At 36.7% G+C, this 16,788-nt stretch overlaps 1 long non-coding RNA gene across 1 annotated transcript; it reads left to right on the top strand.

Annotated features, from left to right (window-relative positions):
- The first annotated feature begins 9,260 nt into the window (after nt 1-9,260).
- On the top strand, nt 9,261-16,730 carry LOC126815453 (uncharacterized). The gene is made up of 5 exons (XR_007677913.1): nt 9,261-9,418; nt 14,241-14,394; nt 14,645-14,763; nt 15,192-15,294; nt 15,941-16,730. It is a non-coding gene; the product is annotated as an uncharacterized LOC126815453 (long non-coding RNA).
- Nucleotides 16,731-16,788: the final 58 nt, after the last annotated feature.

Here is a 16,788-nt window from a genome sequence, read left to right as displayed (position 1 = left end):
GAGGATGCTCTAGGGGTATGACCTTCGGTAACAACTTGACTACGCTGATGGCTTAATGACTAAGATGTTGGATCGCTAACCTGGAGTTCCCGTGTTTTTGGCCGAGAAAGGTCATCGGGATTTTCCATCTGCTACGTCCATGCTACACCTTTGTTTTAAATTATTATTTTGTCGTTTTTGAATCACCGATTACTTATTACTTTCGTATTGCCTTGTAGAGTATGTTTTACTTTGTTCGTTACAAAAAGCACCCGGAACCATAGAGTACATGACTCGTGTACTGATTTTAAAATGTCCATCGTGTCTTGAATATTGGATATTAGGATTCTATATTTTCACGGCAAGATAAATATTGATTGAAATGGACCAGTATTGAATTCCAATCCGTGTTTTTAATTTCGAATATTATGGAAACTACGGAGTTACGGGTGTAGCTCTTTTAACATAAATTGCGTATATTTCACCATATGTTTGGCGCAAAATAGCCCGGTTGGAGCTGACATGCCATAAAACAACATTTCATTTCATTTCCCTTTAACATAAAACCAGTTTATAGTTTTTGTATATATTTTTATCTCATAGTTATAATATTTGCAATTTATGGACTGCTAATTGAACCCATGGTCAATTCTTTAATTTGCAGAAACATCCCTCATTCAGATGCCCGTTCTCAAACTATATTTCAATTAGAAACAGAACATCACAATATTAACTCCCTATTATTTGGCGTAAAAGATAGCTATAAGGCAACACAGATATTTAATGCAGTCCATGATTTTCTCGACATCTCCAAGAGGTTTTAAAGTTATGAATTTTGAATTTAAACATTGTTGTGGCTGTGTAGTTTGTATATCATGTAAATAGTCATCAAATTTCAGTTATCTTGTATATTTATTACTATTATTTTGTATTTTAAAGCTACAATTTCATATTTTTAAGTTATATTTTTAAAATTTATTAAAATAAAGCCTTAAAATAGATGGTATCAATAAACCGTCCTATCTTGTTAAAGAATAATCCTATTAATCCTATAATTCACTATTGCCAGCTGAGAAATTGGCAAAAATATCATTTTCAACTTCAAATTCCAACGTTTGAAGGTAGCTAATGCATGGAGGCAATAGGAAAACAAGGGAGGTAATTGTGTTATTATTTCCTGTGTCAATGATTTTTAAGGGTGGAAAATAATGCCCATGGTCGTATAATAGTGAGTTGATAACCTATTGCGCAAAAGACATAGAAATAATTATGTTTTGACTTTCTTAGAAAATATGAAATTCTCGCTTTAATGTTTGTATTTGTATACTATGGAGAGGGGGTCCATAGGCTAAGCCTGTTCCCCAATCCAAAATTTTCTGAATAAAATATTGTTTCAAAAAAAACAAAAAAAAACTTCCCACATTCAAAGGGTTTATTAAAAGCAATAATTTGAAGAGCTTTTGGAAGTTGCGGAATCTGCCAATCCATCAATTAACCGCCTCAGGGCGCTGATTATGAGATTAAATACAGACTGCATTTTTCTTATTTATAAAATATATCCTCCATTTCCCTCCTTTATTTTATTAACGAAGTTTATTAAGGAAGCAATCCGCATCTTCTGTGTAAGATTTATTCTCAGGAACAAAAGGTTTTAAAAAATGAGATTGATTAATTTGTTATCAGCGAAAGACTACCTGGAGATAATTGACCAAAACATAGAATCCTACGTCCTACTATTTGTAATTAATTAGGATGGATTTGGGTATTGTTGGAAGATTTTAAAAATATCATGACCTGGATACTCCTACTACCGTTTATCCATTTCTGTTTCAAGCCATCTTGTTTCCTTTTAAATCAAATTATTGTTAGATTTAAACTCCACTTATCTTTATTGGAATGTGTGGCCCACTCGGTATTGAAAGATCATAAAAATTTATAATTTGTTCTAGGTTATGTTAATCTTCCTCCTTCCTTCTTAATCCAATTATTTCTAAATTTAAAGTCCTTTTATCGTGATTAAAATCCATGGCCCACTGCCTCTATATATATATTGAGGGGTTCCGAATTCAATCCGGATGGTGGAAGGGAATTTACCCTGTGGTCTCCCCGTGTCAGTGGTGTATAGGGGCGGACATGACGGGTTGTCTCCATTGTGGTTATCGCCATTAAAGTAGTACGCATGATATTAATACGCAGTGATTTTTCTAATTTAGAGGGGTGTTGTTGTCCAATAGACAGTGTCTAATCGACCAATCAAAACGCAAGATTCACCCTTAAGCATGTTACAATTAGGAGATAAACATTTATTAACATGACAAACCTAGATTATTGGATGACAGAGATTTAAACGGATTGAATGATGTAATATAATACTCTTCAAAAAAAAGTAGGGGATATTGAAATGCAAATACCTATGCAGGTTCTGATATGATAAATAGTCATGGACACTTTGAGAGTATGTTCACAGGTGAAGAACTTATCGCTCCAACAGAACCACTGAGCTGCACATGCGACACACAATAGCGCCATGCACGTGTGAGGGATTCATTGTCAAATTTGACACTTCAAGGAAGGGTTGATGAAAACTGCCGCGTGCTGGTTTATCTATCCATGTTAGCATTCCTATCGGTTCTTGCATAAGATTTACTGTTTAGCGTATCTTTGCTTTAGTGTGTTACTTTTATTTTGATCGGGAGACGTGTTCGTCGACGCCAACGGACAACACTGCAAGAATTGACCTTGGCACCTTGGCACTGCAAGAGGAGTGGATCAGATTGCCCCAAATCGTGATTGGACGGTTGATTAGGAGCATGCCACGACGAATTGAGGAATATCTGAGGATTGGTGGAGCAATTACTCATTATTAAGACAAAAATCAAAAACGTCCATTTTCACTTTTGACGGTACATCTCTTAGCGAGTGAAATGGGGCCGTCAGATAAGCCGCCCATATGAACTGTTTATGTTCGTGTGTAGGCAATTGGCCTGTTATTAACATACACTGGTGACCTCTAATAAAAACAGCAGTGCATTTCCGCAGTTTTGTATTGTTTCTGAGTATCCCCTATTTTTTTTGAAGAGTATATAAATGGTGAATCGATTAACAAGTAACAATCTAACAGTTGTGACGATAATAAACAATCTATGTCACATCTTGTCAACACTTCAAACAGTGATCACGTAATTTGAATGAATTTTCAATATTATTATTATTATTATTATTATTACATGTATTTATAGAGCGTTCCATTCATGATGAACATGTTCAGATGCGCTTTACAATAAAAATAACATAACACAATGGATAAAATCACAATATCAATTTATAGAATATAGATGGGGTTTTACAAATATGTAGTTCGTGTAAAAATAGAAATATAGAAATCCACATATAAATAAAAACAGTAATATTTAATGGTGTAGAAATGTAAAAAGAATTATGTAAAAGCAAGAGTAAATAGGTGGGTTTTGAGTTTCGTTTTAAAAACAGAAAGTGAATTACAACTGCGTATACTGTGTGGGAGTTTTATTCCATAATTTTGGTGCACAAATAGAAAAAGAAAGTAAAGTTCGGGATGGTGAATATAAAGTCAAAAGATTGGATAAGTAAGATGTGGCAAGACCATTTAGACATTTAAAAGTTAACAATACAATTTTATAGGTTATTCTAAATTGAACCGGGAGCCAGTGTAAAATGTAAAGGATTGGGGTTATATGTTCTCTATAAGAAGCGCAAGTAATAAGCCTAGCTGCCGAATTTTGTAATTTTTTGTAGTTTATCGATATATTTAGCAGGGATGCCATATAATAAAGGGTTCATGTTATCAATGCGAGAAGTCACTAATGCATTAACAAGAGTTTTCACACAATCTGAATACACATTCGGTTTCAGTTTTCCAATATTTCGCAAATTAAAATATCCTAATTTACACACATTATTTATATGACTCTCCATTGACAGGTGAGAATCAAAAATTATCCCAATGTTCCGAGCCGACTTATTATTATTATTATTATTATTACAGCATATTTATAGTGCACCCTTTCATATAACATGTTCAGGGGCACTTTACAAAGTGACAATGTAAATCACACATAAACAACAAGATTATGGGCATGTTAACGATTGTATACAGAGTCAGTTAAAAGCCTGATTAAATAAATGTGTTTTAAGTTGTTTTTTAAAAGAATACAGAGATGTACAACATCTTAAACTAAATGGTAGATTATTCCATAAAACAGGTGCTTGATAACTAAAAGAGCGCTGACCATAGGAGGCTAGTTGAACAGTTTTGGGCTTTAAAAGTAGTTTATCTGATGTACGTAATGTTCGGCCAGGTGTATAAAGTTCGCCCACTTTAATAATTAGGTTGTTATCCAGTTTCTCTAAAATTTTGTTCGATCCAATAAGCAAATATTCTGTTTTTTCGTCATTGAGTTTGAGAAAGTTTTTACTCACCCAGCACTTTATTTCTAATATGCACTGTTCCAAAATTGATTTTGAAATATGGAAGTGGTCATCCTGCTGAGGTTAAAGGAAATGTCAAGTTGTGAATCGTCAGCATATAAATGAAATGAAATGCCATATTTCCTAACGATTACACCAAGGGGAGAAGTGTATAGACTGAATAAAATCGGTCCTAACACGCTGTGGGACACCACAATTTAAAGACATTTTAGATGATGATACGCCATTAACTATAATAGTTTGATTACGACCTTTAATATAGGATTCTATGAGTTTCAGGGCATTAGTTTGGATTCCAAAGTCACATTCTAATCTTGACATGAGGATATCGTGATCAACGGTGTCGAATGCTGTGAATAAATCCAGCAGGATCAACAGAATTCATTCACGTTTATCCAGACACATGGTAATGTCGTTGTGGACACGGAGTAGAGCGGTTTCCGTACTATGGAATTTTCTATATGCACTCTGGTATTCTTCCATAAGATTATGTTCAGATATATGGGTCGTAATTTGATTGGCTATCACCTTCTCCATAGTTTTGGATAGAATACTAAGTTTAGATACCGGGCGGTAATTTTTGTCCAAGTTCGGATCTAAGCCTGGTGTTTTGATCAATTGGAAAACAATGGCACTCTTGAACACATCAGGCACTGTATTCTCTAAAATAGAAGAGTTGATGATGTCAGTTATGATGGGTAGGGTTGTAGCAAGACACTCCTTTAAAAGAGCTGTTGGTATAGGGTCGAGAGCGCAAGATTTAGTTGCAGACTGTTTTATGATTTTTGCCATTTCAGTCTCATTAACTAGTTTAAAGTGAGATAAAACGCATTCTGTTGAGAGAGAGAGAGAGAAATGGGGTTTAACGTCCACTCGACACAAACTAGGTCATTTCGGGACTAACATATGGTTTAATTTTATTTACATAATTCGCTTGCGCGTAGGGGTCTTTAGCAGTGGGAGGAAACCGGAGGACCCGGAGAAAACCCACGAGGTTGGACAGGCGACCCTACTCCTTGCCACGTACAACCGGGGATTCGAAACCACGCCAGTCGACTCAATGACAGACTTTATGATACAGCGCGCGCACGCTAACCATTCAGCCATCCAACCCCCCACATTCTGTTGAAGGTGAAGTTGATGCGGGTATATTATCATATCCAGGATTAGCAAGACCTCGGCGAATTTTCACAATTTTATCTGTAAAGTTGGATGCAAATCGATCGGAGAGTGGGCCTAACTCTTGGGATTCACTTTCAGGAAGTATGGTCTTGCCATAATTAGGGTTTAACAGTGTGTTGGTGACCCTAAACAATTCCTTTTGCTTGTTGTTACTAGAGTCAATCTTATTTGAGTAGTAAGCTCTCTTAGCTTCGCCGATAAGATTGTTCATTTTTGATTTAAGCGATTTATATATCTGTTTGTGAACTGTGAGCTGAGACTTGCGCCAAACACGTCCAGCCTGATTACGTTGTCACTTTGCATCAAGGATTTCATTATTGAACCAAGCAGAGTTTATTCTCATGTTGAAATTCTTTGGGGGGTTGGATGGCTGAATGGTTAGCGCGCGCTGTATCATACAGTCTGTCATTGAGTCGACTGGCGTGGTTTCGAATCCCCGGTTGTACGTGGCAAGGAGTAGGGTCGCCTGTCCAACCTCGTGGGTTTTCTCCGGGTCCTCCGGTTTCCTCCCACTGCTAAAGACCCCTCCCTACGCGCAAGCGAATTATGTAAATAAAATTAAACCATATGTTAGTCCCGAAATGACCTAGTTTGTGTCGAGTGGACGTTAAACCCCATTTCTCTCTCTCTCTCTCTCTCTCTCTCTTGAAATTCTTTGACTGTTCTGGTGCTAATTCATCCAATACAGGTCTTAAGATATTGAAATAGCATTCAGCTTTGGTGTCAACATCAGGTAAGCATGATATGTTGTTGAATTCGGATTGATGGATATTAGCAGTAAAAAAGCCCGGATCTAAAGCTTTCAATTTTACAGTTTATTTATTTTACATTATCTATTTTTAAACTATTATAGCCAGAGTTGCCAACTCTTTATCTAAATCTTACATAATGTATCTTTAACTCGTTGATGTGTACGTAAGAGAGAGCGAGGGAGGAATGAGGGTAACGTCCACTAGACACAAACTATGTGATTTCGGGACTAACGTACGGTTCTATTTTATTTCAATAATTCACCTGCGCGTCTTTAGCAGTGGGAGGAAACCGGAGGACCTGAAGAAACATGATCGCCGTTTAATAGTTTAGATAATCGATACTATGATTTTTATTAAAACAATGGTAGCAATGAAAATCGAGATTACACTATTCTTCAAACAGTCATAAATTCGCTCAGTACGAGAGAAAGAAAGAGAAAGAGAGAGAGAGAGAGAGAGAGAGAGAAATGGGGTTTAACGTCCACTCGACAGAAACTAGGTCATTTCGGGACTAACATATGGTTCAATTTTATTTCCATAATTCGCTTGCGAGTAGGGGTCTTTAGCAGTGGGAGGAAACCGGAGGACCCGGAAAAAAACCACGAGGTTGGACAGGCGACCCTACTCCTCGTCACGTACAACCGGGGAATCGAAACCACGCCAGTTGACTCAATGACAGACTTTATGGTACAGCGCGCACGTGCTAACCATTCAGCATTCACCTGTGTAACGTATAAAACTATATAATTTTTAATACCGAATTGTTCTCGTAATTCTTCTACAGAATTGACATCTAACTTATTTTCTATTTTGTTACAAATCTGGTTAGCCTTCTAACATTAGGGCCGTAAATCACACTTTCCTGTTCATCCCTCCATTTGTGACAGGTTCTTCGCGGCCCACACCGGGATGCATCCGCTCCAACCATTCGGATACCCCCGGTTTATCTCCAACAACTATTCGGACATCCAGGTACATTTCCTACAACCATTCGACAAACCTCGGTATATTTCCTACAATCATTCGAACAACCCAAGTGCATTCTCTACAACTATTCGGACACCCCCGGTGCTTCTTCTACAATTATTTGGACACCCCGGTGATTTTTCCTACAACCATTCGAACACCACCGGTATTTCCCTACAGCCCATCGGATGCTTCGTTGCATCCCCTCCAACCATTCGGACGCCCCCGCACGTAAAGTGTGGCATTTTGTTTTGTCTGATTTAATGCCAATGAGTTCTGTAAATCTCGGTAGTCTTGAATAATAAGTACTTTGAATGGTCTTATTGATACAGTATTACAATAATGACATGTATGATCGAGATTGCAGATAAAACAACACACGATATTCAACCAAGGACGACATTAATTCGGTACATAACATACAGCAGGCTAGTATTTTAAAGGCTAACAGCTATCCTTCCAATTGTCTGTTCTTTTAAAATATGACACCCGTCCGTCCAATTGTCTGTTAGTTTAAAAAGTACATCCGTCCTTCCTCTAGTCTATTACATAGTTTAAAGGGCGACATCCATCCTTCTAATTGTCTGTTAGTTTAAAGGGTGGTCTCCACCCTTCCAATTGTCAATCCTTCCAACTGTCTGTTAGTTTAAAGGGTGGCCACCACCATTCCAATTGTCCGTTACTTTAAAGAGCAAAATCCGTCCTTCCAATTGTCTTGTGGTTGTTTTTGATTGGATAGTAGGTTAAGCATTGGATCACGGGTTCTATCCGCTGTTGACTGAAAAAAATTCCACCGAATTGTTCCGGATGGTTTGACCTTGTAATCCCGTCCGGTTAGGGAACGGTGTATCATCGTCCCGATATTACTCTCTGTGCCCATCTGATTGTCTTTCAAATTTTAAATTCGATAGCCACTGTGTTCAACTATCGACAAATTTAATCCAGAACAAAACAGATAGACCTTCGCTTAACCTCATGATATGAAGATTTAATCGCGTAAAGTTGTTTACGTCAACATTAAACCCAATGAAACTATTCAGTTCAAATCAAATCAATTTTATTTTAATTAAACTATTCCAAAAATTGAATGAAACGAGCAACTTGTATTTTAATGGTGACATTGTATTTGCACATTGGTTTTCGTTTTTCCTTTAAATGTGCATTATGTAATATTTAAATAAAGTGTCGACCATTCTTGCTATAATAGTTCGAAAATAGATACTGAATAGGAAATGTATTGAAAATTTCAGTCAAATTACTTTATTCTGAGCGAATCTGACTGTTTGAAGAATAGCGTAGTCTCGATTTTCATTGTTACTATTGTTGTGATAATAAACATAGTCTCGATTATCTAAACTATTAAACGGCGACCATGTTTCTCCGGGTCCCTCGGTTTCCTTCTACTGCTAAAGAACCCGACGCACAATCGAATTATTGAAATAAAAAATTGAACCATAAGTTTGTCCCGAAATGACATAGTTTGTGTTGAGTGGACGTTAAACTCTCTCTCTCTCTCTCTCTCTGTGATAAAGTTAAAGATGTCATGAATGTGTATACTTCTTTAAGTGTTAGTCTCAAAATAACCAAGAGTTATAAAAAAAAATCCTTGGTCAAAATACATTTAAATAAATTTTAAAGATTCTGTTAGATTTCATTTGAATTTTTATTGTATTTGATTTAAATTTATAAAAGAGACAAGTTTGTTAACATAGCTAGCTCGCTCTTCTTTAAACTATTCCAAAACCTAGAAATTGTAATTTTTAGTGTGACAGTAGAAGTTGATATAAACATGGTATTTGTGTACATGAGATAATATTATTATTTCTAGTGTTATATAAATGTCATGGATATTGAATCTCATCTTGGCAATCACCATAATGGTCATTGTGTATGCATTGTTACAGATCAAATGTATTCTAACTGCTTATATTACAATATGATTGGGGTATAAAACATCAGATATCAGTCGCTCTCCATATCTTCTTCAAGTGTGTTCAAGTCAGGGTTTTTGTTGTTATAGTATTATCGCAAGATGTTCCCAGTTTTATTTGTCGTTTTGTTGGCCACACAAGGTAAGTATCACGATTCGTATCTTCCATTAAAGGTCCATTATGTTAGATTTAGATACCATGACTTCAACATTGTTTCACTGATTAAATAACGAAAGCTTTCATTTTTAGAAATAAATAATTAAACATATTAAAATTGAATTTCAAATAGGCCTAGGCTAATAACATTTTCAAAAAACAGATTTGAGCTTATTGATTTATTTTTTTACAAATAATCTTAACCAAAAACACACAAGAGTGAATACTTTGCCTATTATGACATGCCTTGTATTGTACGCCTTTGGAACTTCTAATGCCTAGAAATTGACCATGTGTTAAGTATTTAGAAATAGTACTATTTATACCGGAATCATTAGCCAGGGTGTATTTACTTACCATTATTTCAGTTACATCTAATCTGTCGCAATAAATCTAACAGGTGTATTCCCACGACGGCGCCGTTCCTTCCCACGAAGGCGCAGATATCGCCGTGTCGGCTTTCGTTTGAAGAGAGACATGTTGTTATTAGGACCCAATTAACGGTGTTAAAGATTTTATGAATTTATGTTCACTCTGAATTTTATTAACCAATTGGCAGCTAATGATGAAAATCATCATATCATCCAAGTATTCAATATGAATCTTAATCACCAAGCCACATAAATATGCCCAAATCCAAAGCCAGCTCCAGGAATTAAAAAGTAGTTAATTAGTCACATTGGGGATTGTGAAAGAGTAAATTCTTATCTTAACTCCATTGTTACATTTTTAATCCATTTTAATCCCTGAACGCTGGATTCCCACGATGGCGTCGAAAACGACCTCCTTTAATCCGTTACGGTCAATAACTGCGCCTTCGTGGGAATAAACCAACCTAACAAGTAAGCACTTATCAATGTTTAATTATGTTACGATTTTAATTTAGGAGAGGGAGACGGCTGTCCTGACTTAAAATTATTTTTTAGTTAAAATTGTCCCTAAAATGGTTTTGTGAAGCACCACTATTTTAAGTTAAGATAGAAAAAAAAAATATTATTTTAATGGCTTTTAGCTAAAATGCTTAAAACCTTTTATGAAACTCACCTATCTTTTGTAAAGTTTGGATGAAATTTTAGTTTAAGTTTTTGTGAAATAAAGCCCTGGTCGTTCTTGCTATAATAGTTTAAACATGCTTTATGTAAGATTTAGATAAAGAATTGGTCGTTCCTGTTATAATAGTTCCCAAATAGAAAATAAAAAAGGGATTATATTTAACATTTCAGTAAAATTACGTCATTCTGAGCGAGTTTATTATGGTTTGAAGAATATCCTAGTTTTAATTTAAATTGCTACCATTGTTACGACAATAAAAACAGTCTCAGTTATTGTTTTTTTTAAATAAATTATTACATGCCGATCGTGTGGACAATTACGCATCGATTGTTGATCCTTATATAAATATCGTACTGTATCTATTTTAGAAGTAAGATTAAGGCTAATACTGTTTTAACCACATCGGTTCCATGTTTTTATTGTCGACCGATTCAGCGAGAGATAGAGGGAACAATGGAGTTTACCGTCCACTTGGCACAAACTAGGTCATTTTGGGACTAACATATGGTTCAATTTTATTTTAAAAAATTTACTGGGGCGTATGGGTTGTTTTTAGCTATGGGAGGAAACCGAGGCGGGGGGGCACGGAGATAACCCACGAGGTTGGATAGACGACACTAAGCCTTGTCACGTACAAGCGGGGAATTGAAACCACGCACTTGAATCAATGACAGATCGCATGCTCTAGAATGCACATGTTAAAACATCGGGACACTCAGCACCGCGATGGAAAGTAATTGAATTATCAGATCATTATCTTCAACAGGGTTAACTGGGTTGATAGGTTCGATAGTTTTACTGTTGGGGGTGGGGCTGGATGGCCAAATGGTTAGCGCGTGTGTGCTGTATCATGAAGTCTGTCAACTGGCGTGGTTTCGATTCCCCGCTTGTACGTGACAAGGAGTAGGGTAGCTTGTCCTTGTCCATCCTCGTGGGTTTTCTCCGGGTCCTCCGGTTTCCTCACACTGCTAAAGACCCCTACGCGCAAGCGAATTATTGAAATAAAATTGAACCATACGGTGACTCGGTGAATAAGACGGTGGCTCGCTGACCTGGAGGTCGGGCGTGGTCTCCCTTATCATTGGTGCAGGACGGAAGGTGGGACTAAAACCCGAGGTCCCGTGTACACATTGGCGTTCACATAAAAGATCCTTTGGCAGTTGGAATTCGATATAAGAGTAGTCCGTAGTGCCGCTGTCCGGGCAAAATTTCCCCCATAGCACACTGTATGGCTTATTCCCGTCTTCATTAGCCCAGTCGGAGCAGAACAGTAGGACGTTAAACCCCATTACATATTATTTCGGGAACAGACAAACTAATGTCAAAACTATAAATGTTATTCACCTTAAAAACATCGATACCATTCACTATAGCCTACAGGTGAGGATAGAGTTACGAGTTTCTTAATTTGTATCCTTGAGAATTTTTTTACCTACAAGTAATTATTGATTCTATCTTAAGAGAACAATTATAGAAAAAAAATGGCGCTTCGTGAAGCCTATTTTCCATGATAATTACCAAGTTGCCGGTTGTTCGTCTTCTACTCGGTAATTTTATATTTATTAAAAGAAGTATTGTGAGGAGGATGGGTAATTGCCAACCCAATCTGATTACAACACAGATCCTATTTCGTTTCGTTTTTTATAGTGCAGAATTTCGTTTTACTTGTCTTCACAACACTAGGATCTGGAATTGTCGTTATCATTGACGTGTTCTGGATGGTTTTAGGTATTAGTCAATGAAACGGTCTGTTACGGCGAGCTTAAGGCGTAATTTGCAGGGAGCTGTGGGTAATCCATTAGAAACATCAACACTGATTGGTTAATCAAATGTCAATCGCAGCCTCCACCGAAGTCATAATTATCCAAAACAATCAGAAACATCGTTAGCAATACGTGGGTAAAAAACCCAATCACCGCTCGAGCTCTCCTCCCTCTTTTTCCGACGTGGTTCTCCCTTGACAGTTGTGTAGAACGAGCTGCATGGCAAGGGCCAACTTATAGTCATTCGGCTGGAACGAAAAACCAAGGTTCCGTGTACAAGCTGACGTGCACGTAAAAGAACCCTTTAAAATAAGAGTAGTCCGTAGTGCCGATGCCGGGACAAATTTCCCTTATAGTAGTCTGTTTGGCCGTCTTCATTAGCCCAGTCGGTACGTTAAACTCTACTTCCTTTCATTTTCATTAGATGCGTTTTAGCTGTTTACTTTTTCGCACACCCTGTTCACTCCCCATCTTCATTAAGGGGGGGGGGGGGGGTAGTCTGGTAGTTTAACGCGTGTGTCAAACCTCGTGGGTTTTCTACGTTTTCTCTGGTTTGCCCCACTGCTAAAGACCCCTACGCGCTAGCGAATTATTGAAATAAAATTGAACCATGTGTTTGTTCCAAAATTACCTAGTTTGCTTTGAGTGGAGGTTAAACTCTCTCTCTCTCTCTCTCTCCCTCACACCTTGTAATGAGAGAGAGAGAGTTTAACCTCCACTCAAAGCAAACTCTCTCTTTCTCTGTCTGTCTGTCTCTCTCTCTCTCTCTCCACCGCTTATATTGAAAGCTAATTAAGTCGTACGATGTTATCCCTCTCAGTGATATGGTAGCGGGCAAGTGAATATTTTCTACTGACCAGAGTGGTTTATCATGGTGATACTCGGTTCAACGTTCCCGAATTTCAATTCTGGGTGAAATGGGCACCAACTAATATCTGAACAAACGATGACAGCTGAAACATATTCGTTGTGTTTAATTACTCACACCACCTCAGTTGTCGGGACTGACAAAACTGACCGGGCTTGTTTCACTCCACTCAGTTGTAGTTCTCTCAGTACGAACCGTTCCAGGCTCACGGCGTTCAGATATACTGTGATGTGGGTTTTTTTAGCTACGATTGGGAGCCTTTTATTTCACCTGGCAAACTTAATTTCGTGTTTTACTAATATATGTAACATCTTAAAAATAAGTTAATTGTATGCTAATAGGACTAATGAAACATACCCAGCCCAATCTAGTGAAACAACTTTCGTTTATCTGCTAATATTGTCAGTAAAGTTAATCAAGCGCTGTTTTTTGTTTTATCAAAATTGATATGGACATTATTATGCATTAGTCATAAGATGTCGGGCAAACCTACCTATTATCGCCTCGATTTAAAAAAGATGGTTTGTACCCGTGTCAGGTAGAATTATATGCTTAATTGTAGTTGGATGTGGCAGAAATGTGTAATAAATAATAATAATCAATCGTTGTTTTGCTTAATAAGGTACTACCTAAATAGCGTTGTACTTTGCCAGGTAAAATTGTATAGTACCCTCTCTTGTTCAGAAACCCAGATGATTGTGGCTCTTTATCTGACAATCATTTTACCAGAGGGCCTGACAGGGACAGCGTATAGTCGTTCGGATCAACGAAAAATCGAGGTCCCTTGTACACATTGAAGTGCACGTAAAAGATCCCTGGGCAGTTTGAATTCGATATAAGAGTAGGCCGTAGTGCCGCTGTCCGAGCAAAATTTCCTCCTTGCACACTGTATGGCGTATACCTATCTTCATTAGCCCAGTCGGAGCACAACAGTGGGACGTTATACCCCATTTCATTTCATTTCGGGAACAGACAACATATTTCTCATAGCACACTGTATGGTGTATGCCCGTTTTCATACAGTAGGACGTTAAAGCCCATTTCATTTCACTTATCTAACAATCTAGCTTCCCCATGGATAAGCGGACTTTAACCCCAAGTAAATATTATATATATATTTCAGGTGAAGGTCAGTTTTTAAATGAAGTTGATGAATCAGATAAATGTATCTGGCAGGTTTATGATTGTTATAAAGAACTCAATCCCATCTATAATGCTATACAGAGTTTCAATCTGGAACCTCTGTCTAAAGGGAGACTACTCATGGACATCTGTAGGTAAATATATATAAACATGTTTACAGCAGGATCTCTTCCCGATGGGGTTTTAACGTCCACTCGACACAAACCAGGTCATTTCGTGACTAACATATGGTTTAATTTTATTTCAATAATTCGCTTGCGCGTAGGGGTCTTTAGCTGTGGGAGGAAATCGGATGTTGGATGGAAGTTCGATATTTAACAAAATGTATGGTTTAAAGTTTAATTGTGTTTTGAGGTGTATTTTATTGGGTTTTTTTTATTTCAGACAACTACCTTTAGCGATACAATGTCAGAACGCCTATAAATGTGAAGTGAGTCCCACCTCTCAAAGATATATTGAATCGTCTACAGAATTATACAAGTTTATCTGTAGTGAAAGAGCAAGTAAGTTATATAAAATATACAAACAACATTCAACGGCAAATCCCAATTTTCGTTACGACCCCGAAAAAACAGTTGTTTAAAATATGCAAAGTAAGTACCCAAACGTAACGAAATAGCGGATTTAACTTGTCTGCAAGTTTCCACTCAAAAGGTTTGGAAATTAATCCAAATTACAAATTATACACTAGTAACAGTAACAAGTTATATATTGGTAACAAGTTATATACTAGTAACAGTAACAAGTTATACACCAGTAACAGTAACAAGTTATACACTAGTAACAGTAACAAGTTATATATTAGTAACAAATTATACACTAGTAACAGTAACAGGTTATACACTAGTAACAAGTTATACACTAGTAACAAGTTATACACACTCTCTCTCACACACGTTGATTTAATTATTTGTTTATTTATGTATTATAGTTGTTAAAATGGAGAAACGTTGTTGGAAGAATTCAGATTATAAGAAAGGCTTGAAACAATGTACAACAGAATTTAAACTTAGATCTCAGAATGAAGTGTGCACGTAAGTTACTGTTATTAAAATAACAATCAGCCAGATCATTTCCAGGGAGTTTAACATCCACTCGACATAAACTTGATCATTTCGGGACTTACATATGGTTCAGTTTTATTTCAATACTTCGTAGGAGTCTTTAACAGTGGGCGGAAATCGGAGGCGACCCTACTGGTTGTCATATAAACCACACCACATGACTCAATGATAGATCGTAAGGTCTACTATCGCAAAAGTAAAGGACTGTACCACTAAACCAGTCTTAGTTAAAGACTTCTATTGTTATGTCCCCAAGCCCACCTGGATTAGAGTTTGTTATGTTGTTAAGACCGTCTGAATCAAATTTATATCGTTATGGCGTGTCCGGCGGTTTCTCTGTGGTAATTTAGGGGGTGTGAGAGAAAATATAAAGTTTTTACTTGTCCCCATCTCGTACTGAGACTGTCTAGAAAAAAAAGAATATCTTGAAAGTCGGAATTATTACCCCGTGCTTTTATTCCATTAGGGAGGGGTCGCAAAATGGTATTTTCTAGTTTTACAGTTGAAGCGTTGTTTGACCAAGAAGAGGTGCAAAAACTCTAAAGCGCACGTGCATTGCGTCCTCTTCACATGACCACTTGCTTTATTCAATATTGGTTTTATTTTTTTTTTACAGTGACATGAGTCAGTTGAAGAGTTGTCTGTCCCAAAAGATCGAGGCTATTGAAGACTGCAGTATATTGGCTGATATCTTCCTGGATTATCTACTGGATAAAATCGCTACTCACTTCATTGGAAATGTTTGTTAACTTCACCCGGCTGGATAATCAAAAATCAAAAACTAATAAAATGGCGAACTCTAGAACCATTAAAGGGTCTTTAATGTCGATTTTAGTGTTGTGTACATTTTACTCTTGCTCAAACAGAAGGATGGCGAACTAAATTAAAATCAACTATGCAGTATTTAAAAAAAAAGCGCAAAAACATGTTTATGATAATAATTATGTAAATTCATGTTTGATGATGTGGGACAGGCGTATTAATTGTTATATTTTACTTACATTAATATCATTGTAAAACCAGCGCCACTGAGCAACTGCACTGGCTGATTAAGTCAGGGTGGTTTACAAAAGTATTAAATTATCATTATTAACTAAAAACAATTAGCATATTATAGCTAAATATTGGATAAATACCAACATACAATAATGACGTAACAAATTCCGACATATAATAATGACGTAATGGATACCGACATACAATAATGACGTAATGAATACCAACATACAATAATGACGTAATAAAAAACGACATACAATAGTGACGTGATAAATAAAACTGAACACATTGTTGGATTTGGAGGCTGAATTGATGACGTTGTTGATTGCTTTTAAAACTTATTATATAACTTTAGAATTAGTTTGTTAAGATGCAGAATTTAAATGAATAAAATATTGTTCATAGGATGGTAATATTTTTATCTAGGTTATTGTCATTGTGAAAATGCAGAAAATCTCATCCCTG

This window comes from Patella vulgata, chromosome 3, assembly GCF_932274485.2.
Source record: "Patella vulgata chromosome 3, xgPatVulg1.2, whole genome shotgun sequence".
NCBI lineage: Eukaryota > Metazoa > Mollusca > Gastropoda > Patellidae > Patella > Patella vulgata.
This window is presented reverse-complemented; position numbering and strand designations above follow the sequence as displayed.